This window comes from Hyla sarda, unplaced genomic scaffold (assembly GCF_029499605.1).
Source record: "Hyla sarda isolate aHylSar1 unplaced genomic scaffold, aHylSar1.hap1 scaffold_2548, whole genome shotgun sequence".
NCBI classification, from domain to species: domain Eukaryota; kingdom Metazoa; phylum Chordata; class Amphibia; order Anura; family Hylidae; genus Hyla; species Hyla sarda.
The window spans coordinates 14,088-36,988 of NW_026609236.1; the positions used below are offsets into that span (position 1 = coordinate 14,088).

The window sequence follows — 22,901 nt, forward strand, 5'->3', positions numbered from 1 at the left end:
CCTCCCACTATCAGCTTGTGTCCCGATACTGTCAGTGAGGACAAGCTGGGAGTTGTAGTTTTGCTAATACTAGTGGAGATGTGAGCAGACAGCATACTGAGGGAGGGGGCGGAGACCTGCACAGTGAGGCCACGCCCCCTCCCTTTGAGAGTAATTCAGACTAGTGAGCTAAATTAAAAGTGTAATGTACATGGTCAGGATTAGGTACTGAGTGATATATTAATGTTTTTTGTTGGATCTGATGGGTACGCTTTAAATAGTTTGTGTTTAATATCCCGTCCCCTCAAAGGAACCGTGACACGCTCCAAACCTTGCAGCATTAAAGTCGAGATGCTACCCCATGGTAGTCCGCGCAATGCTTGGAGACCATGGAGACATGTCTCGAACTGAAATGGGCAATGTCTGATAAATGTTTGCACACACGGACCTTGAGGGGATTAGAGGTGCACCCCACATATTGAACACAGCATGCTATACAAGTAAAAACATAAATAACACACACTGTGTTACAATTAATAAACTGTGAGATTTTATACTCTTTCTTATCAGACATAGAGGTGACACTGGTAGAATTCTTCATAAAACCAAAGTGTTCTGAAGTGGTGTTCTGAACAAAAAGACTCGGAGACAAGATCTGCACTATAGTGGGGGCCCTCCTTGAACTGCACCTATATCCATATTTAGGCAATTCCTTGTATGCCACATCAGATGTAATAAGTGGCATGTATGTAAGTATGATGTTACAAATCTCTCTATACTTCTCACTGAAAGTCGTAACAAATGTGATAGGTGTTGTAGTTTTTATCCACAGAAGCCCTGGGTTTATTTTTTTTTTAGTAGTAATAAGATCTGTTTGTGTTCTACCTGAGGCCACTCTCAATATCCCACAAGGAATACCCCCGTTTTCGAAAAACGCGTGGCAGTCTGTTGGGACTCTTTACTTGTATAGCATGCTGTGTTCAATACGTGGGGTGTACCTCTAATCCCCTCAAGGTCCGTGCGCGCAAACATCTATCAGACATTGTCCATTTTAGTTCGAGACATGTCTCCAACTATTGCACGGAGTACCATGGCAGCAGTGTCTCGACTTTAATGCTGCAAGGTTTGGAGCGTGTCACGGTTCCTTTGAGGGGAGGGGATATTAAACACAAACGACTTAATCGCAAAACATTTTGGATTCTAAAATTGAGTAGTCTCTTCCCTCACGCATGGACACTTACTCATTACTGAGTTCTCAGATACGCACACTGTGTATTATCTTATAACTAGACACTGGTATATTTATTTATTTTTGTTTTTTTCTGCCTTATATACAGCTTTTTTCTTTCTTGCAGTATAAATGTGCGATCCTGATGTCTCACTGCTTTCCATCTATGCATAGTGTGTAGTTGTCTCATCTTTTATATGGGATGTTGACACCAATTCCCACCATGCAGATTTGATGCAGTTTATTTGTGCGTCTCTCTCCATATTCCCACTATATGTCTAGGGTATTACACATTTATATTTGTGTTCTTATATATTGCCCTGTGACATTTAAAATTAGACCTTACTTAGGTTTATAAAACATGAATGATTTTAACTCACTGTGTATTAAGAGTATGTAAAGAGTTAAGCTGACCGGGTTCCACAGATGTTTGCAATCAAGCCAGCCTCCTCCTCTACCTATATAGGGTTCAGGTTTTTAATCTGTTTCTGGTGAACAGACCAAAATGCATCAGTATTCTCCTGTCCTTTGTGTTGGATTATTTATATTGCAATAAAGCTGGAAGTTCACAAGAGAAGCTGCCGTGCTGGAAGTTCTTGTTTACAGTTTGCTGGGTGCGTCCACATCTTTCCTTGCATTGGCCGGACGTGGAGGTCAGCTGGCTGACTACACCTGCTGCACATAAAATAAAAAATTTAGCAGATCTGCAGAGCAGGAGAGGTCTGCCTCCTATGGACATTAAGTTAAAACTGATTAGCTCACTATCTGCAGGAGGGAAATAGGCAGTACGGGGGTATACCTAGGATTTTGTGCTTCCCCCAATGATACGAGTGAGAAAGATGTATTTTATATGCCCAAATAAATAACCCCTTAGATTAACATTGGCTCCCTTAATAAATTTCTTTGAGATTACCAAAATGTTTTGCTTTTTTTTCCCCACTAAAACATTTTGCTTTTGTACCTGTGTAGTTTTTTCTAAAGGTGAGCATCCCCTCAGTCTTCTGGACTCACGATTTGCCATATTACATGGTGGCTTCTCTCTTTAAAAAGAAAAAAAAAAAAAAGATTTGAAAACCATCTCTTGGTTATGATGAAATTAACCATGAAGACAATAGGTTATTCACTGACAACATCAGCATCTCTCCGCTATGAAGAAGTTATTTAAAAAAAAATCTCGTTCGGTACAAGGTTTCTGATGTTAAAATTTTTTATTTCTTTTGTCTCAAGAATGAAGTTAACCATTTAATGACTTTGGGTTGTATTAGCATTGAGGATGCACAAAAAACCAAGCGTGCCTCTCCCAAAATTATTAAATAAATAATAAATTTAGAGTAACTTATAGTCTTCTTTGCCTAAGTAGTGCTGCACTAATGGTAAGTATATATATTTATAGATGTGTAATATGGTTATACACAGGCTGCAGTCCTGGGTTTTAACATATGATTTAAATTGTGACTACAAAGAACTTTAAAACACTAGCAGGCACAGCCCCCTTGACGTTTCGCTCTGACCGAGCTTCTTCAGGTCTAGGCTAATGGCTGCTAAAATGGTGATCGTTTGGCCTTCTATATCTTCTGGTAATGATGATATGGGTGTTGATAATGTTGATAATGCTACCAAACCAGAAACTAGAGATGAGCGAACTTACAGTAAATTCGATTTGTCACAAACTTCTCGGCTCGGCAGTTGATTACTTATCCTGCATAAATTAGTTCAGCCTTCAGGTGCTCCCATGGGCTGGAAAAGGTGGATACAGTCCTAGGAAAGAGTCTCCTAGGACTGTATCCACCTTTTCCAGCCCACCGGAGCACCTGAAAGCTGAAATAATTTATCCACGGAGCGAAGCCACATGAATTAAGTCTTCAGGCCGCATGTACCAAACACATGTACTTCTTCATAATTTGCCATAAAGCCATTAGCTAAACTAGGGGCTACTGACGAGCCCATAGAAACTCCTCCTACTTGGAGAAAGAAATCTTCATTGAATCGAAAATAATTTTTGGACAGAGCGAGATCCAACAACGACATCAAAAAATTTAATTTTTGATTGTCTATACAAATATTGCGTGCCAGTTCCAATGTGATATACCTATTAAAATGTTCCAATGTGATATACCTATTAAAATGTCCATGCGGCAAAGCCTATGTCGGTCAGACTTCAAGACTAATCAAAGTCAGGCTTGGTGAACACAAATCTATGATAAGACGGTGTTCACACTTGGAACCAGAGGGAATGAAAGAAACGCAACATGGAGAAACGAGTGTAGCACGACACTTTAAACTACACTACAACAGATCTCAGATGGCAGATAATAGAAGTTAAAAGGAGAACAAATAAAGAAGAAAATAAAAAAACATTATTGAGGCGTGAGGCATATTGGATTACGGAGTTAGCGACAATCGAACTGAAAGGAATGAATGAAATGTGCAGTTATAAGGTATTCTTATGAGTAGCTGAGGTTATATAAAAAAATACCTGGCATTATATATGTAAGAGTTATATTTGAAAGCAACAAGTGCTGAAAGAGTTATATTCTTGTAACATACCAGTGTATACCCCATGCATCTCTATAAGAAATTGTGATGATTCTGAAAATAACATTTGAATAAAAAGAAAAACTTCAAGAAGACCTGAACGTGGTGGTCGTGAGTAATTCATCTACATTTTCTTGTGCAGCTGTATATGCTTGCCGCATGCTATCCAGGTCCGTTGAATAGGGTCAGCGAGGCATATCTCCTCTTCCTGTTGCCGGGGCCGAAAACATCACACTGCCGCTCAGCCTATCACCAGCCGAGTTGGGACTTCGCTGCGGCCGGTGATTGGCTGAGAGCAGTATGACCCGCCAACCATCGGCAACCAGGAAGAGGATCGCGGCGGAGGCCAAAGCAGGTTACCGGAGGCACCAGGGGGGAGACGGAAGGTATGTACCTCTATTTTTTTTTTACTGTGGCAGTATGACGGGTAATTTTCCCATCCCGGAGTACTCCTTTAATCCTTCCAGTAGTTATAAACTGCTTTTCTTTCTGACAACAGTGCTCTCTGCTGACACCTCTGCTTGTCTCAGGAACTGTTCTAAGCTTTAGAGGTTTGCTATGGGGATTTGCTCCTACTCTGGGCAGTTCCTGAGACAAGCAGAGGTGTCAGCAGAGAGCTCTGTTGTCAGACAGAAAAGAAAAACTCATCTTCAGCAGCTGATAACTACTGGAAGGATTAAAACTATTTTTTTCTAATCACCTGGTGCCAGAAAGTTAAACAGATTTGTAAATTACTTCTATTTAAAAATCTTAGTCCTTCCAGTACTTATCAGCTGCTGTATACTACAGAGGAAGTTGTACAGTTCTTTTCAGTCTGACCACAGTGCTCTCTGAGTACGTGTCAGGAAGTGTTCAGAGCAGGAGAGGTTTGCTATGGGCATTTGCTTCTACTCTGGACAGTTCCTGACATGGACAGAAGTGTCAGCAGAGAGCACTATGGTCAGACTGTAAAGAACTACACAACTTCCTCTATAGTATACAGCAGCTAAGAACTGAAAGGATTAAGATTTTAATAGAAGTAATTAAAAAATAGGTTTACCTTTCTGGCACCAGTTGATTTAAAAAAAAAAAAAAAAAAAAGGTTTTCCACCAGAGTACCCCTTTTTTAATAGGAGTATTTTACAAATCTGTTTAAGTTTTTTCCTGGAATACCCCTTCAAGGTTGAGTCTAGGGATGCACTGATACATATCGGCCGAAAATAGCTATTTTGGGGAAATGAACAACAAAAAATTTGCCGATAATGACCCACCTCCCCTGCCCGCCCACAGCACAAGTTACAAACACTGCCAGTGCCAGAGGGGTAGCGTGGGGGGTGCAGGGGGGGCCGGCCGCACCGGGCGCAACATCTGGGGGGGGGGGGGCGCGCTCTCCGGGATAGGAATACTTTTTATGTGCCCGGGCCGGCTCCCGTGTGTGGCTGCAGGCAGGGCAGGCCAGAGCATATAAAACCTAATACTGTATACTAAAAACCAGGGGGCCTCCAGCTGTTGTGAAACTACAACTCCCAGCATGCCCGGACCGGCAAAGGCTGTCCGGGCATGCTGGGAGTTGTAGTTTCACAACAGCTGGAGGCCCCCTGGTTTTTAGTAAACAGTATTAGTGTTTATATGCTCTGGACGGCCCCCGCCTGGAGCCACACACGGGAGCCGGCCCGGGCACATAAAAAGAAGTATTCCTATCCCGGACATCCCTGTGTCCGGAAAAATCTTTTCGGGACATAAGGATGTCCGCCGGTCACTCACCATTCCCCGGCCAGCGCCCGTCCTCCTTTGGTCCTTCGCTTCTCCGCCTCTATGGTTGTACGCACGGCACGTCCCGTGCGTACAACCATAGAGACGCAGAAGGACCGCTGGATCGTCGCAGGGGAACACGTGCTGGCCGGGGCCTGGTAAGTGACCGGTGGCGCATCTTCTTCAGTGTTCCGGTCACCGCTCCTCCGGAGGAGCGGTGACCGGATCACTGTGGGGGCAGCAGTACAGACATACAGCCTCCATGTCTGTGGGGTGAAGCTGCCTACTATTGTGGGGGAACTGCTGACCTAATGTGGGGGGAGCTGCCTAATATTGTGGGGGAGCTGCCTACTATTGTGGGGGAACTGCTGACCTAATGTGGGGGGGAGCTGCCTACAAATGTGGGGGGAGCTGCCTAATATTGTTGGGGGGAGCTGCCTAATATTGTGGGGGAACTGCCTACTATTGTGGGGAACCTGCCCACTATTGTGGGGGAGCTGCCTACTATTGTGGGGGAACTGCTACTATTGTGGGGGAGCTGCCTACTATTGTGGGGGACCTGCTACTTTTGTTGGGGAGCTGCCTACTATTGTGGGGGAGCTGCCTACTATTGTGGGGGAGCTGCCTATTAATGTGGGGGAACTCCCGACCTAATGTGGGGGAATCTAATCTAATGAGCGGAGCGCTGCATTTTACCAGAAGACGGGGAGAAGTCATTTTCGGTTTCGGCCGGACATTTTTTTTAATTTCGGTTTCGTTTTGGTTCTGAAATTTCCATTTCGGTGCACCTCTAGTTGAGTTGTCTGCATTTGTGGGCAGGGCGGAGGCTAATTACGGCGGCTGGCCTCTGCCCTGTCACGTGCTCCGCGCAAGGTGGGCGGTCCCTGGTGTGCGTTTCTGTGCCGGCGCTCTGGGTGGTCAGGGTCTCGTGTGCCGGATTAGTTTCCTGGTAAGTGCTACGGGGAGGTCGAAAGGCTGGCCACATCTTTATAGCCATACCGGGTTTGGCACTAAGCCTCCCCGCCGCCTTGGCTCATCACACATATTTCTCAATAACTGAGCTGTGTGGGGGACATCGGGCTGGTGCTGCGCTTCTGTAGCTACGCATCCGTTTCAGGTGGTGGAGGTGCAACCAGGATGTGGGCATTGAACAATTCCGGGCCTGAAGAAACGCCCAGAGGGTGTGAAACAGCGCCGTAGCTTCGGACGGGGCTTTGTAACACCTCCTGCCCTGCCGTTCCATCTATTCGTATACAGTGACCCCCCGACCTACGATGGCCCCGACATACGATCATTTCAACACATGATGGCCGCTCAGAGGTCATCGCATGTTGAAGGCAGCATCAAAATAGGATGTTTTTATATGTGGGGGCCATCGCATAAACGGCTATCCGGCAACGTAGAGTGCTTCAGCTGCTGATGGATAGCCGTTTAAGGTGCCCCGTGTGGTCCGGTGGGGGTCACTCACCTGTCCCCGCCCCTCCGGACCGTCCTCTTCGGGATCCTCTGCATCGCTGGCGCTCTCATTGTCCTCATCACGTCATCGCGCACGCCGTCCCGTCATCCAATAGGAGCGGCGTGTGCAGCGACGTGATGACGGCAATGAAGAGACGCAGCAGAGACGGTCTGGGGACGCGGCAACAGCGATGGAGGGTGACATCCAGGGCAGCAGTGAGCGGCGGGGACAAGTGAGTAATAACCTCCTATACCAGTGGTCTTCAACCTGCGGACCTCCATGTGTTGCAAAATTACAACTCCCAGCATGCCCGGATAGCCGTTGGTTGTCCGGGCATGCAGGAAGTTATAGTTTTGCAACATCTGGAGGTCCGCAGGTTGGAGACCACTGTCCTATACTTACTAACGATCGTTCCTTTGGAACGAATTACCATCGTATGTTGAGGGACCACTGTATAGCCATTGTTATCACTTTCTAAATAAAGTGCACAGCATCCGACTGGAGAGTTATCCGCCTGTTTCTTTATTATCATTAGAATATATATAGTGATAAGAATAGGTGTCATGTTTAGTTAGGAGTGGTGGCATAAAATATCAAATACAAACTTCTTATAGAGAAAAAGAATGAATGCACTCACCACACAGGTATGCTGTACATCTGCATTGTACTTTATTGTAAGATTTGACCATGGAGTCGGTAGCAAAGATCAGCGGGGTGCAGCAAAAGGTACAGGTGCTCGTGCAGGGGAGTGGAAAACAGACGACGTCTACTCCCCTGCACGAGCACCTGTACCTTTTGCTGCACCCCGCTGATCTTTGCTACTGACTCCGTGGTCAAATCTTACAAATAAGTACGACGCAGATGTATGTGGTGAGTGCCTTCATTCTTTTTCTCTATAAGAAGTTTGTACGGGACTCTGCATTTTTCATGTCTGTATGTGTAGTCTATTGCTTGGTTCGGCCATAACAAGTTTGGGCCCATGATTGGTTGTGTGTTCATCTTACGCTGCCAGTTTCTTGGTTTCACGATTCAGCAGCACGTTTGATTCTTCTCATTTTCAGCTTTCTTTGTGTTAATGTCTACTGATTTTTGTAAATTGGCTTTGTGATCATGTTTTTCTAAATAAATATACTTTTCTCTATCTGTTTAGTTTTTTGCCCCCTTATAGGTTTTACATTCGACCATGGTTTGGGCACACGGTCAGCCTTCTAGTATTTTAGGTTGCTTGGTTAGGTGAAAGAGTTCATTTCAGGGGTACACTCTTCATACATTTGACATAGCCACAACCACAAATTGTTAAGGCTGAGTACTCAGGCTGCATTTGTGGGCAGGGTGGAGGATCGGCTTTATTAAGGCAGCTAGCCTCTGCCCTGTCAAGTGCTCCGCTCTGTGATATTTAAGTCATGTGCTAAAACATTGCTAATAAAATATAGTTACTAGTGTTTTATTAACCCCTTAAGGACCAAGCCCATTTTGACCTTAAGGGCCAGGCCTTTTGTGCAAATCTGACCTGTGTCACTTTATGCACTAATAACTCAGAGATGCTTTTACTTATCAGTCTGATTCAGTTTTTTTTTTTGTGACATATCCTACTTAAAGATAATGGTAAATTTCACCAATACTTGCATAATTTCTTTGTGAAAAATTCAAAAATGTTATGAAAAAATTAAAAAATTAGCATTTTTCTAAATGTAAAATTCTCTGTTTATAAGGAAAATGGTCATTCCAAATAAATTACATATTGATCCACATATCCAATTTCTACTATAAGCTGGCATCATAAAGTTGACATGTTTTTACTTTTTGAAGACAAAGTTTAGCAGCAATTTTCAAATTTTTCACGAAAATTTCAAAATCCGAATTTTTCAGGGATCAGTTCTGTTTGTGAATTTGAGGAGCCTTTCTGTACGGAATCCCCCTTAAATGACCCCATTATAGAAACTTTACCCCTCAAAGAATTAAAAAAATGCCATTGAGGAAGTTTGTAAAGTCTTAAGATGTTTCACATGAATAGCCACAAAATAAAAATGTTTTCATTTTTACAAAGGCTTAACAGTGAAAAATCACCACAAAATTTGTGACCCAATTTCTCCTTATTCAGGAAATATCCGATATGTGGATGCAAAGTGTTGTGCAATCGCACAACAATGCTCGGGAGGGAAGGAGCAACTTTGGGATTTTAAAGAATTGAAGTCGGGGGCCATGTCACCTTTACAAAGCCCCACAGTGCCAGAACAGCGGAAACCCTTCACACAACACCATTTGAGAAACTACAGTATTGGAACTTAACAAGGGGTGCAGTGAGCATTTAAACCCCACTGGTGTTTGACAGATTTTTGAAACAGTGGACTATGCATATAAAAAATAAAAATGCATAATTTTCTTGGACCACGGTTCCAAAAATCTGTCAGACACCTGTGGGGTGTAAATGCTCACTGTACCCATTGTTACATTCCTTGAGGGGTGTAGTTTCCAAAATGGGGTCACATGTGGATGTGTTTTTTTTTTTTGTGTCAGAACAATTGCAATGGCCATTCCAATGCAAAACACCAATGTAGCCCTCAAATGTACATGGTGCGCTCTCACTCCTGAGCCTTGTTGCGCGCCTGCAGAGCACTTTACGTTAACATATGGGGTATTTCCGTACTCTTTCTCCTTTTACCTCTTGTGAAAATGAAAAGTATGGGGCAACAGCAGCAAGTTAGTGTAAAAATATTTTTATTACTGTATTAACATATTGGTGTAGGCCCCAACTTTTCCTTTTCATAAGTGATAAAAGGAGAAAAAACTAAAACAAAATTTGTAACAATTTCTTCTGAGTACAGAAATACCCCATATATGGCACTAAACTGTTGCCTTGAAATACGACAGGGCTCTGGAGAGAGCGCCATACGCATTTAAGGCCTAAATTAGGGATTTGCATAGGGACAGACCCGGATGCAAGCATGGCGATTGCCTCCTCCACCAAAAATACCCTACGGCAGTGTTTCCCAAACCGGGGGAAGGATGTAAAGCTCCAGCTGTTGCATAACTACAACTCCCAGCATGCACTGATAGACCGTGCATGCTGGTAGTTGTAGTTTTGCCACAGCTGGAGGCACACAAATTGAGTAAAGTAACAGATGTTAACTCAGTGTTTTTCAACCAGTGCGCCTTCAACTGTTGTAAAATTACAACTCCCAGCATGCACTGACTGACGAAGGGCATGCTGGGAGTTGTCGTTATGCAACAGCTAAAGGGGAAAAGTGCAACAGTTGCATAACTACAACTCACAGCATGTAAGGACAGCCAAAGGGCAGTTGTAGTTGTGTGCCTCCAGCTGTTGCATGACTACAACTCCCAGCATGCCCTTTGTTTGTTCATGCTGGAAGTTGTACTTATGCAGCAGCAGGAGGCACACAGCATTTACCTCCTGCAGCTGCATCCTCTTGGATCCCGCTGTCGCCGATTCAGTGGCGTCGCCACTGACACCAGGTGCCCCCACCGCCGCAGGTCACTGATGGGTACCTGACATGCCCTCCGGACTAGGGGCGGAGCAGGTGCCAGTCAGCAGGAGCTCTGATTGGTCAGCCGGTCCTAGACGACATATCAAGGCGATTGTGAGGTAGCATCAGTGCCACCTTACTCCTGCTTGGCAAGGGTGATTGGTGCTGTCTCGGACAGAAACAACTACCCTTTTTTTCTGTGCCACCGGGTCTCCAGGGACCAGACTGACCCAGAAACACTGTGATACCACAGTCTGAATTGACTTGGGGGGGTTTCAGGACTCCCCTAGGCATTGACACGGGAACGATTTCAGCAGGCATCCCATTCCGCGTGCAGGTTGGTGACCGGAAAAATGAAGGGCGTACAGGTATGGCCCTAGCCCTTAAATACCAGGTGTTAAGAGTGTACCTGTACACCTTCGTCCTAAATGGGTTAATATTGTCAAATGTAACATTTATTTATTTTTTTTTTTTTTACATATTATTGGCATATAAACACACACCCTCATTTTAACGGGGGAATTTTAGTAAAACATTTTTTTTTTATAAATGACTTTAGGCTCTGAACTTAATATCACATCAATCCCCCAAACTCTGATTCCCCTCATTTGCCATATCATCTCCCCCCCACGCCCCCCCCAAAAAAAAAAAAAAAAAATACATCATCCTTCCCCCTTTGGTAGTGGTAGTACCTCTTATTTTAGCTTTAATAGTGCGTTTTATACCCTGATGAATACGGTCATATAGATATAGTGTGTGTGTGTGTGTATGTATGTGTGTGTGTGTGTGTGTGTGTGTGTGTGTGTGTGTGTGTGTGATTATATATATATATATATATATATATATATATATATATATATATATATATATATATATTAAATATATATATATATATATATATATATATATATATATATATATATATATATTAAATATATAATTATATATAAAAAGGGGATGAGTATTTGCCTCAGGGCTAGGCCACCACTCCTGGTGTAACGGAGCTTCAGGAGGCCATTAAGCACTCCACGGGCATTCTGGGTAGGGGAATATGCAAAGCAGCTCATTACATCACCTTTTCAGGTAAAGTTAACTGGTATCAGCTTAGTGGAATAAGGAATAAGTTAAGGAATATAAAAAGCTGATCGGGATTTTATGCCAAGCCAGACTACTCCCCAAAAAGGGAAGTTTCTACCCATATGCAGACAGCTGTTTCGTGGTTTTTGCCACTCGTCAGTACAGAGCAGGGTGATCTGGCTTGGCTGGGGTAAGAGGCCTGAGAGCAGCTAAAGGGGATGAGTTTGCGCCTCAAGGCGAGGCCACCACTCCTGGTGTAACAGAGCTTCAGAAGGCCATTAAGCACTCCGCGGGCATTCTGGGTAGGGGAATATGCAAAGCACTTCATTACATCACCTTTTCAGGTAATGTTCCCTGCTCGAGGGGCAAACACCCCGAAACAGCTGCCTGCTCTGTACTGACGAGTGGCAAAAACCACGAAACAGGCGATCTGAAGAACTCCCAGCATTGTGGTAGAGATTTTGCTTAGTACAATTGCAGTACTTTTCGTTCTTATTAGAACCACAATTCTCGAGAGCATACCACCTGAAGATAATCTCCTGCCTGCCTCAGAACATCGGAAGAAGGAGAAGATCTTGAAGACTGCAGCTCCGGAAGAAGCCGACGAAGAACTTGGAAGAAGGGAATTGGCGGTGAATTCCGGAACTTCGGCGAAGAGGAAGGCGGCTAGGAATCTTTTCGAAGAAACTCGCTGCCTCTGGAGAAGGATCTGCATAGCTCCTCCCACTGGGACCGGATCTGCATAGCTCCTCCCACCCGGGAAAGAAGACTTTGCGAAGCCTCTACACAAGCAAGTAAAGGAAAAGAGCCTGCTGGAAGAAGCCATGGCCTCAACCAGCAAGTCCACCCAGGAGGATGCAGGGCAAGGCCTGGCGGTCCAGCCCCAACCACAGCAAGCTTCAACTTCCACCACGGCAAGGCAGAAGAGCGGCAGAATCCCCAACCTTGAAGCCCTGGATGAGGCAGACTGTTGCCTTGAAGCTGAAGCCTGTGGACGGAAGGGTGCCGGACATTTCCCACGACGTGTTCTGCAAGAAGATGCTGGCGGATCAAGGCTTTTCCACGGCTGATACCCTTGGAATAGCAACGTTCATGTCCGGAATCTTCTATATCACCTTTGCCACCATTGGGACCTGTAGAAGATACTGGGAGGCGGTGAAAGCGGCGAGTCCCGAATCCCCTTTCTCTCGCTTTGTGGGCAACTGCCCTATTCAAAGAGAGGAGAGGCGGGTGACGGTCTCAATGCGGAACCCACACACCCCAGGCATGGACATCTCGACCTTCCTGCAGCGCTTCTGCACCGTGGTGAGGGAGCCCACCCGCATCCTGAACTCCCTCGGATACTGGACCTGCAAGTGGTCTGTGGTCGTCAGACTGAACAAGAACCTTGCTTCTCCAGATGGACTACAGCACCTGCCACCGACATTGTCCTTGGGCAACTCCACAGGACTTATCTTCTACCCGGACATGCCGCAAACCTGCAGCAGATGTGGCAAGATGGGCCACGAGGGCAAGGACTGTAAGGAGAATGCCTGCAGGTTTTGCCGTGTGACAGGTCACACGACCAAGCATTGCCCCAAGAGCAAGACCTGCAACCTCTGCGGATTGGCGGCCCACAGCAACAAGGACTGCCCCCAGAGGGAGAGAACATGGGCATCTGTGGCAGCGAGAGCACCGAAGCCAGCCCCAGCTCCGGAGCCAGCAGCACGGATGACCAAGCCGACCAAGGAGGGTAAGAAGGCGAAAGCCACCACCCCTTCTCAGAGGTGTGATGTTTACATGCTGCAGGAATGTGCTTCGTCTGCTTCTAGGTCTTACAACCATCTGGCCAGGCGGTGGTCTCACGGCCCTTCCTACTGGTCTGGTGGGGGTGACAGTAGGTCTGCGGGGGTGGCCATCCTGATCAGGGGAGGTAACTTTGCACTTGATTCCGTCCGGGACCTCGTCTGTGGCAGACTTGTCGTCGCAGACGGTTCCTGGGCGGGTGAGCCCGTGCGGCTCATCAACGTATATGCCTCCCCTGAGAAGAATGCCCGACTGGAGGTTCTCCAGGCCCTGCGGGCTCAGCTCGCCACCACTAGGGCAGTAGTGTTGGGTGGTGACTTCAACTGCCCCATTGAGGTGGACTGGCGCAGTTCTGGCACATCCGCCATCCTGGACGTGACGTCTAAGCTGCTGATTGAGGTGGTGACAGAGGCATCCTTGCAGGACGTTGTTGGGTCCATCGGGAATGGCTCGGCAAACTATACGTGGAGCCGCCCCGATGGCTCGCTCCGTTCTCGGATAGACTTCATCTTCACTTCGAGAGCACTGGCCCCTGGTTATTGCTTTTCACGCACAGGTAGGTTAGCGTTATGTCCCATGCCATTTGAGAAACCTTGGCGTTGGTGTGCGGGCTCTGGTGTGTCCTTCATATAAGGATACCCTGGCGAATGTCTCAATTTTAACATCAATGTTGAGAGATAGCCAATGTCATTGTATACATCTACCACAGTAGTGCACCTAAATTTCTGTATTGTATTATTCTAATTGTTACACATCCACACCGTTTATCTGGTGTAGGATTCTATTGTGGCACTTGTAGTCCACTGCAGGCATCCTCCATTGTATGCATTTTTATGCTGGGGATCGCAACGGACTACAAGGGCAGGATCTGCTCCCCCAGTATAAATGCACAACTGCATTTGGGGTTGAGCACTTCCAGCCATTTGAGACCACGTTTTTTGTTGTTGTTTAAAAATTTATACTTGGAGGTGTGTAAACTCCATATGTTAATGCGCCTTGAACATTTTCCAGGCAGCATTAAGGTTGCACCTGTGAGGCCATGCACCTATATCAGCCAACTTGGGTGGGGCTTGTAGCCTCTCTCCCTCCTCCCATTGTTTGTGTGCTCAGTCACGCTGGAGGTAACTGGGAGCAGGCTGCATGTCGGCTTAGTGCTGCTGTAATTGCCCACTGGCCCCTGGTTTTTGCTTTTCACGCACAGGTAGGTTAGCGTTAGGTCCCATGCCATTTGAGAAACCTTGGCGTTGGTGTGCGGGCTCTGGTGTGTCCTTCATATAAGGATACACTGGCGAATGTCTCAATTTTAACATCAGTGTTGAGGGATCGCCAATGTCATTGTATACATCTACTACAGTAGTGCACCTAAATTTCTGTATTGTATCCCTTCGAGAGAAGTCAGAAAGGAGTCGTACTCTATGGTCCCCTGCTTCTTCTCTGACCACAGGGCCATTCGATTTCGGGGGACTCTGCGCCATGGATTCCCACCTGGCGGAGGCTCCTGGAAGTTGAATTGTGCCCTGTTGGAGCAGAGGGAGGTCATGGAGGAACTTAGGGATGCGTACCTTGTATGGCGTAATGACAAATGTCTGTTTAACTGCATCAGCGATTGGTGCGAATATGTTAAAGTCGAGTTCCGTTGTTTCTTTCAGGCAAAAGGCAGACAACAGGCGTGTGCGAAGAAGTGGGACTTCAGGAAAGTGCAACGAGAGCTGCGGTCCCTGCAGGACCTGCTCCAGTGTGGTTGGGACGTCAGGGAGGAGCTGGAGGAGACCAAAAAGAGCTTGAAAAGGCACTTTGAGGAGGAATCCAAGCGAATCGTCTTTCGCTCCAAGGTGGAGAGACTGGAGAAGGGTGAGAAGTGTAACTCTTTCTTTTTCAGGAAGCTCCATGCTGGCCACACGCCCCTGACTGAGCTACGAGATGAGACCGGACACATGAGGAGGGGCAAGGAGGAGGTGGTGGGGGTCGTCTCCGACTTCTACAGCAACCTCTACGCCCCCAAGTCATCCGACCCCGAAGTTGCCGAGAGGTTCCTGTCAGGTATCACTAACGTTGTTGATCCCGCAGGTGCGGCGGCTATGGACGATCCCTTGACAGTGGGGGAGCTGCTCTCTGCCGCTAAATCCTATAAGCCCGGCAGGACCCCGGGCAGTGACGGTCTCCCGGCCGAGCTCTATGTAGCGCTGGGTGACCTGATCTGTCCAGACCTGTTGGAGGTGTACGAGGAGATGGTGGTGGGGGCAGAATGCCTCCGTTGTTGAGGGAAGGGATGATCACGATCTGGTATAAGCGGAAGGGGGAGAGATGTGACCTGAAAAACTGGCGTCCCATCTCTATCCTGAACGTGGACTACAAGATCCTCGCCAAGGTGCTGGCCAACAGGCTGAAATCTGTCATCGGGCAGATCGTCCATCCGGACCAGACCTGCGGCATTCCTGGTCGCAGGATTGCTGACAGCCTTGCCCTTGTGAGAGACACGGTCTATTACATCGAGGACCATCGTGGCCACGCCGCCCTGGTCAGTTTGGATCCGGAGAAGGCGTTTGACCGTGTCTCCCACACATTCATGGGCAGGGCTTTGCGCAGGCTAGGTCTGGGGAAGATGTTTTGCTCTTTTGTTAACATCATGTATTTTGATATTTATAGCACGGTGTTGGTGAATGGCTGAAAGACTAACCCCTTTTCCATCCTTTCAGGGGTTAGACAAGGCTGTCCTCTTTCACCTCTTCTTTTTGTTTGTGTTATAGAGCTCTTCGCTGAGACTATCTGGCAGAATGGAGAGATTAGAAGGATCAGCGCACCAGGACCAGATCGCTACGAGGTCAAGTGCTCGCTCTACATGGACGACGTGACCGTCTTCTGCGCTGACCAGCGTTCGGTGACTGCACTCGTCCAGACCTGCAAGGACTTCAGCAGAACTTCGGGGACAAAAGTCAACTGCGGGAAGTCGGAAGCCATGCTCTTCGGGGAATGGCACCTGGCTTCTTCCGCCCCCTTCGCCTTTACTGTTAAGCTGGACTTCATTCAAATTCTTGGAGTCTGGTTTGGGAAGGAAGGAGCGGCCCTTAAGTCTTGGCAAGACCGACTAGGAAAGATGAACTCTAAGATCGGACTGTGGAGCTCCAGAAAGCTCTCTATTGAAGGCAAAGCACTTGTCCTGCGGAGTGAAGTTTTGCCTGTGTTTCAGTATACCGCACAGGCCTGGCCTCCCCATACCACCGTTTGCAAGGCCATCATCCGGACAGTGTTTCGCTTCATCTGGGGCAAAATGGACAGAGTCAAGAGGACTGTGATGTACAGGGATCCCCGCAAGGGAGGGAAGGGAATACCAGATATCCCCACTCTGCTGAGGGCCTCCTTTGCATGTGTCAGCGTGCAGCGGACTCTCGTTGAAAAGACTGGCTCAGCAGGCAGGTCCATGTCTCAATTGTTTCTCATGCCCCTCTGGAGACAGCTGGGCTGGGACAGGTGGGACAGCTCCATCCCTTACAAATGGAACGCTCCCTGGTTCTATGGGGATGTTGTCCAGTTTGTGAGGGAGCACCGGCTGGAAGGACTGAAACCTGACCTATGGAAGCTGAAGACAATCTACAAGCTCATCCGAGCTAAGGACTTGACTGAGCTGGTTCCGGGACGCCCCGCAGCCACTGCAGAGACAGTTTGGACTAATGTGGCCTCAAAGCGGCTTACCAATGGACACAAGGACTTGTCGTGGATGGCTGTCAAGGGAGGACTCTCTCTCAGGTCATTCATGCATTGTGCACAACCCGGTACTGCCCTCGGTGCCCCTACGTGGAGGAAACATCTTTGCACGTGTTTTGGCAGTGCCCCTTTGCACAGGGTCTGTTGGACACCCTGGAACATGAACTCAGAGACTCTGTACCCAGGAACTGCCTATCGTACCATTCGGTGATTTACGGTCTGTTCCCTGGGACCCATGACGTGGAGGCCATCAAGGAGGCCTGGCACCTTATGAACTGTTTTAAGGACGCAGTGTGGCTTGCCAGGAACCGCCTTGTGATCAACAGGGAGAACGTGTCCGTCCGGGACTGCCGCAGGTTCATCAAGAGCCTGTTTAGAGACTATTCCATCTTGGAAAGCACGGCCGTCTACAGTCCAGCAGTTTGGCCCTGTGAACCGCCCCTCCCCACCCCCACATAGTCGCCCATACCCCCCACGCCCCTGCCCCACAGCCCACACCCCTACCCCGATCACAGATTGTATTGTTTTGTTATTCGATCTCTTGCGCTTTTCTATTACAGGATTGAGCGGAGTGTTAGAGTAGCATGATGTGCGATGTATAGCTTAGGAAACCTTTGCTGTGTATTGTACCGTCATGCTTTGTGTGATTGTAATTTATTGTATGACTTGTAATGACTGAACGGACAATAAAGCTCTTTCAATAAACCACGAAACAGCTGTCTGCAGATGGGTAGAAACTTCCCTTTTGGGGAGTAGTCTGGCTTGGCATAAAATCCCGATCAGCTTTTTATATTCCTTAACAGGAGCTAAGATGATACCAGGGAACATTACCAGAAAAGGTGATTTAAAGGAGTAGTCCAGTGGTGATTCAGTGGTGAGCAACTTATCCCCTATCCTAAGGATAGGGGATAAGTTGCAGATCGCGGGGGGTCCGACCGCTGGGGCCCCCTGCGATCTCCTGTACGGAGCCCCGACAGCCCGCGGGAAGGGGGCGTGTCGACCTCCGCACGAGGCGGCGGCCGACACGCCCCCTCAATACAACTCTATGGCAGAGCCGAAGCGCTGCCTTCGGCAATCTCCGGCTCTGCCATAGAGATGTATTGAGGGGGCGTGTCGGCCGCCGCCTCGTGCGGGGGTCGACACCCGCTATCTCGGCGGAGAGCCGGGGCCCCGTACAGAGAGATCGTAGGGGGCCCCAGCGGTCGGACCCCCCGCGATCTCAAACTTATCCCCTATCCTTAGGATAGGGGATAAGTTTTTCACCACTGGACTACCCCTTTAATGAGCAAGTTGCGGTGGATCCATAGGTTGGGTTCATTACGTCCACAGGGACTTTTCTTTATCCCAAATATAGGGGGTGATACACAAGTTAATTATTTTACTGAGTTTTTTTTTTTTGTAAATATTAATTGTATAATTTTTTTCCTTTAGATTCTATGAAGTATATTATTGGATCTACATGGATCAATGAAGATTCATGTGAGAGAGTGGACAACACACCCTTTCAATGGTTTAATAAATTATGTATATGATTCAGATGCGAGACTTTATGATGTAGTAAAACAATTTCTTATTTTAATTTATTTTATATTTTGTGGGTTTTGGCGCACTGTACGGATGGGGTAGCTCCATTTGACATTGCGGCGGGGTGCCAATTTCGGTATATGTGACGCACCCTGTGGTTTGGATGGGAAATAGTTTTTTTGTTTTTTACTTTTATTTTTTTTAATAACTTTTGAAGAGTAATGTGCTCATACAGTGCTATGTAACTTACAAACTATCTGACCTTTTTCCCATGATTGTGGGGAGTTACAGTCATAAAATCCTCTATAGGCTGCCAATGGATGGTGATGTGAGAGACAGTTCTGACTTTGTTGGTACTGGCCCCCTGCCCCCCATGAGGTATGTGTTCTTGCCTAGAATACTAGTACTTAAGTGCATGCCAATCCTTGACCCAGAGGTATTGACATCCCTCATAATACATGTGGCATGACTGATATGGGTATAGGTCATTTTTCATTTTTTCCTTTTCTTATTACTTTATTATTTTATTGGTTTGGCTATATATACTGACCTAATAGAGCATATTCCTTGGGAAGTGCGATTTATTATATAATAAGTCTCCGAGACTCAAGAATGTTTAAGCTATAACCTAATTTTTACCTATGATCACATTGCAGGTTGCGTTTTCATGTATGGTTGTGCGGTAACTGTCGCCTTGTGTTGAATGTCTGCTGCCTTCTCTGCTGTAAAGCGCAATCTCACTTGTTTACCAGTAAATCGAGTAGAGCTGGGCGGTATGACCAAATATGTATATCACAGTATTTTTGTAACTTATGGCGATTCCACGGTATATAACGGTATTTCTTTCACCCCCACCCCCACCAATCATGTGACCCGCGAGCGCTGTTCTGCCCCCCCCCACCAAGTCATGTTACCCACCAGCGCTGTTCTGCTCCCGCCCACCAAATCATGCTACCCGCCAGCGCTGTTCTGCTCCCCCCCACCAAATCATGTTACCCGCCAGCGCTGTTCTGTCCCCCCCCACCCCAGCGGAGTACTACTCACATGTGTCACCCGCAAGCACTGCCCTCCTCCTCTTTGTTAGAGGTCGCCAGCGCTGGAACTCTTTACTGTACGCCTGTTGTCTCCAACCTGCAGACCTCCAGATGTTGCAAAACTACAACTCCCAGCATGCCCGGACAGCCCAGCCCTAGAATCGAGTGGCTATGTCAGCAGCTGTTTAGGCTGACTGGAGATTGGGACGTGCGGGCATGCGGCTTATTCTGTTACTAGGATACGAGTCATGCTACATTACATGACCGCTACTCGTCTCTGGTGTCTATCTATTGCTATGCTGCGAGTCATGTGTTTTATCATTTTTTTTTTTTTTTTTTTAGCTGAGGCACTTGCTCTCAAATCATCCAAGTGCAAGTAAAAACTGCAAGTGTTCAGACAAAAAAACGTGCACAAGGATGCGGTCTATCGCAAGCCCTTCTCCAAAAGGAGAGAGGCCCCCCCAACAAACCAAACCCTTTGCCTCCGGGCCAAAAGTCACCTGCAAGGTTCCAGGTACAATGTCCCCTTTCGTCGAAGCTACTCAGGGACCGAAGGTGTTCCTGGCGGACAACTAGGCATTAACCAGGTTGTCACCGAGGAACCAGTAAAACCGGTTATTATATGTAATCATTGATGTTTATTATTTGTAACCACCAATAAATCTGCATATTTTTTTTATAGCTGGGTTTATGTTATTATATTGCAAAAGATATTTTCTAAAGATACAGCGATACAATATCAAATAACTCATCAGGGTAAATAGTCAGGCCCAGAGATGTGAACTGCACGGTTTCATATTTTTAGCAATTCACAAAGGTTAGAATTTTTGTAGACCAAATTTATAAATGAGTTATGACAATTATTCCCAACAGAAATAAAGCCCTAGTGGCTTTTATTGCATTCAGGAATTTTTTTTTACCTCTGGCTGACTACTGACCATTCATGTACTGACCTCTTATTGTGCCGATATCTCACTTACAATGACTTTGCCTAGGTACAGATAGTCCCCTGTGTACAGTCCCACAGCCCAACATGTTGGCAAGTTAAGCTCACCTAATGACTCGTTTCTTTTTTTGACGCCGCCAAAGAGTTGACACATTCTGTAAAACAATAATGCAACACTAGTAAACTAGGTAAACTCCTACACACACCATGTCAAACGCTTATTACACAGATCATACTTTTAAAATAACATTCAGCTTACTAAAGCTGGCCGCGCACATATTATAACTGTTAACTAAACAAGGTGTTTTGTGCATTATTTCTGAAAGGTGAGAGCGGAGCAAGCCACTGCTACTAGTGTGGCAACGGCATATCTACCAGAGAACAAAAGGACAGAAAAGCTAAAATCCACCGTACCTGTTCCTTCTCTCTCCTGCTATCTACCCTTGAGGAAAGACAGGCATGCCAACACACAATAGATGGTTGGACTGTTCTGTTGGAAATGATGGGTAAGGCCAACACATATCTAATGTGCATGGCCAGCTTTAGTATCTCAGTAGTATGCAGAGAGCTGAAAACTGACCAGACAATACAGTCATTGCCGTAAATTTTGGCACCCCTCAAATTTTTCTAGAAAATGAAGTATTTCTCACAGAAAAGGATTTCAGTAACACTTGTTTTGCTATACACATGTTTATTCCCTTTGTGTATATTGGAACTATATCTGCAAGTCAGGCCTATGGCTGCCGTATATCGGTTCCTGGTTTTATTTATCTGGCCAGGTAGGTTAGTTGATAGGACCCGCATCACTTGAGAAACCTTGGCGTGGTATGCGGGCTCAAGTGTGTCCTTCATATAAGGATATACTGGCTAATGTCTCAATTTTACATCAGTTTTGAGGTATAGCTAATGTCATTGTTTACATTAACCACAGCAGTGAAACCACATTGTGATCCATAGGTGCGGGTCCTCCACTCCAACGTAGGTGCACAACTGCACTTGGGGTTGGGCACCTTGTATTAACCTTGGATCACATCAATTTCTGTGATTGTTTAGTCATATTTAATACATCCACATACACATTTATCTGGTGTCAGGATGCTATTGTGGTACTTGTGACCGTTTGCAGGCATCCTCCATTGTATGCAAATTTATGCTGGGGATCGCCCTTAGCAACGGTTCACAAGAGCGGGACCTCCGTCCCAGCAAAGGTGCACAACTGCACTTGGGGTTGAGTTTTCATGCTATAACCATGTTCATGCAAATATAAGCCGACATGTCTTTGCTTAAGGCTTATACTAATGCACCCTTTTATCTTGCTGGGTAGCATTAGGGTTTCACCTGTGAGGCCTGCTACAAATGAACCAACCAGGGGTGGGGCTTGTAGTTTGTCTACTCCCTCCCATTGTATGTGTGCTTAGATTCACACTGGAGGTGACTGAGGAGCAATCTGCAAGTCAGGCCTATGGCTGCCGTATATCGGTTCCTGGTTTTATTTATCTGGCCAGGTAGGTTAGTTGATAGGACCCGCATCACTTGAGAAACCTTGGCGTGGTATGCGGGCTCAAGTGTGTCCTTCATATAAGGATATACTGGCTAATGTCTCAATTTTACATCAGTTTTGAGGTATAGCTAATGTCATTGTTTACATTAACCACAGCAGTGAAACCACATTGTGATCCATAGGTGCGGGTCCTCCACTCCAACGTAGGTGCACAACTGCACTTGGGGTTGGGCACCTTGTATTAACCTTGGATCACATCAATTTCTGTGATTGTTTAGTCATATTTAATACATCCACATACACATTTATCTGGTGTCAGGATGCTATTGTGGTACTTGTGACCGTTTGCAGGCATCCTCCATTGTATGCAAATTTATGCTGGGGATCGCCCTTAGCAACGGTTCACAAGAGCGGGACCTCCGTCCCAGCAAAGGTGCACAACTGCACTTGGGGTTGAGTTTTCATGCTATAACCATGTTCATGCAAATATAAGCCGACATGTCTTTGCTTAAGGCTTATACTAATGCACCCTTTTATCTTGCTGGGTAGCATTAGGGTTTCACCTGTGAGGCCTGCTACAAATGAACCAACCAGGGGTGGGGCTTGTAGTTTGTCTACTCCCTCCCATTGTATGTGTGCTTAGATTCACACTGGAGGTGACTGAGGAGCAATCTGCAAGTCAGGCCTATGGCTGCCGTATATCGGTTCCTGTTTTTTTTTATCTGGCCAGGTAGGTTAGTTGATAGGACCCGCATCACTTGAGAAACCTTGGCGTGGTATGCGGGCTCAAGTGTGTCCTTCATATAAGGATATACTGGCTAATGTCTCAATTTTACATCAGTTTTGAGGTATAGCTAATGTCATTGTTTACATTAACCACAGCAGTGAAACCACATTGTGATCCATAGGTGCGGGTCC

General features: G+C 46.5%; 1 long non-coding RNA gene across 1 annotated transcript in view; it reads right to left on the reverse strand.

Moving 5' to 3' along the window:
* Positions 1-20,644, reverse strand: part of LOC130323810 (uncharacterized) — a 32,699-nt gene extending 12,055 nt beyond the window's left edge. The window contains exons 1-2 of the long non-coding RNA XR_008869005.1: positions 20,591-20,644; positions 2,169-2,247 (exon numbers count right to left, since the gene is read on the reverse strand). This is a non-coding gene — a long non-coding RNA (uncharacterized LOC130323810). The remainder of the gene's footprint in view (positions 1-2,168; positions 2,248-20,590) is intronic.
* Positions 20,645-22,901: the final 2,257 nt, after the last annotated feature.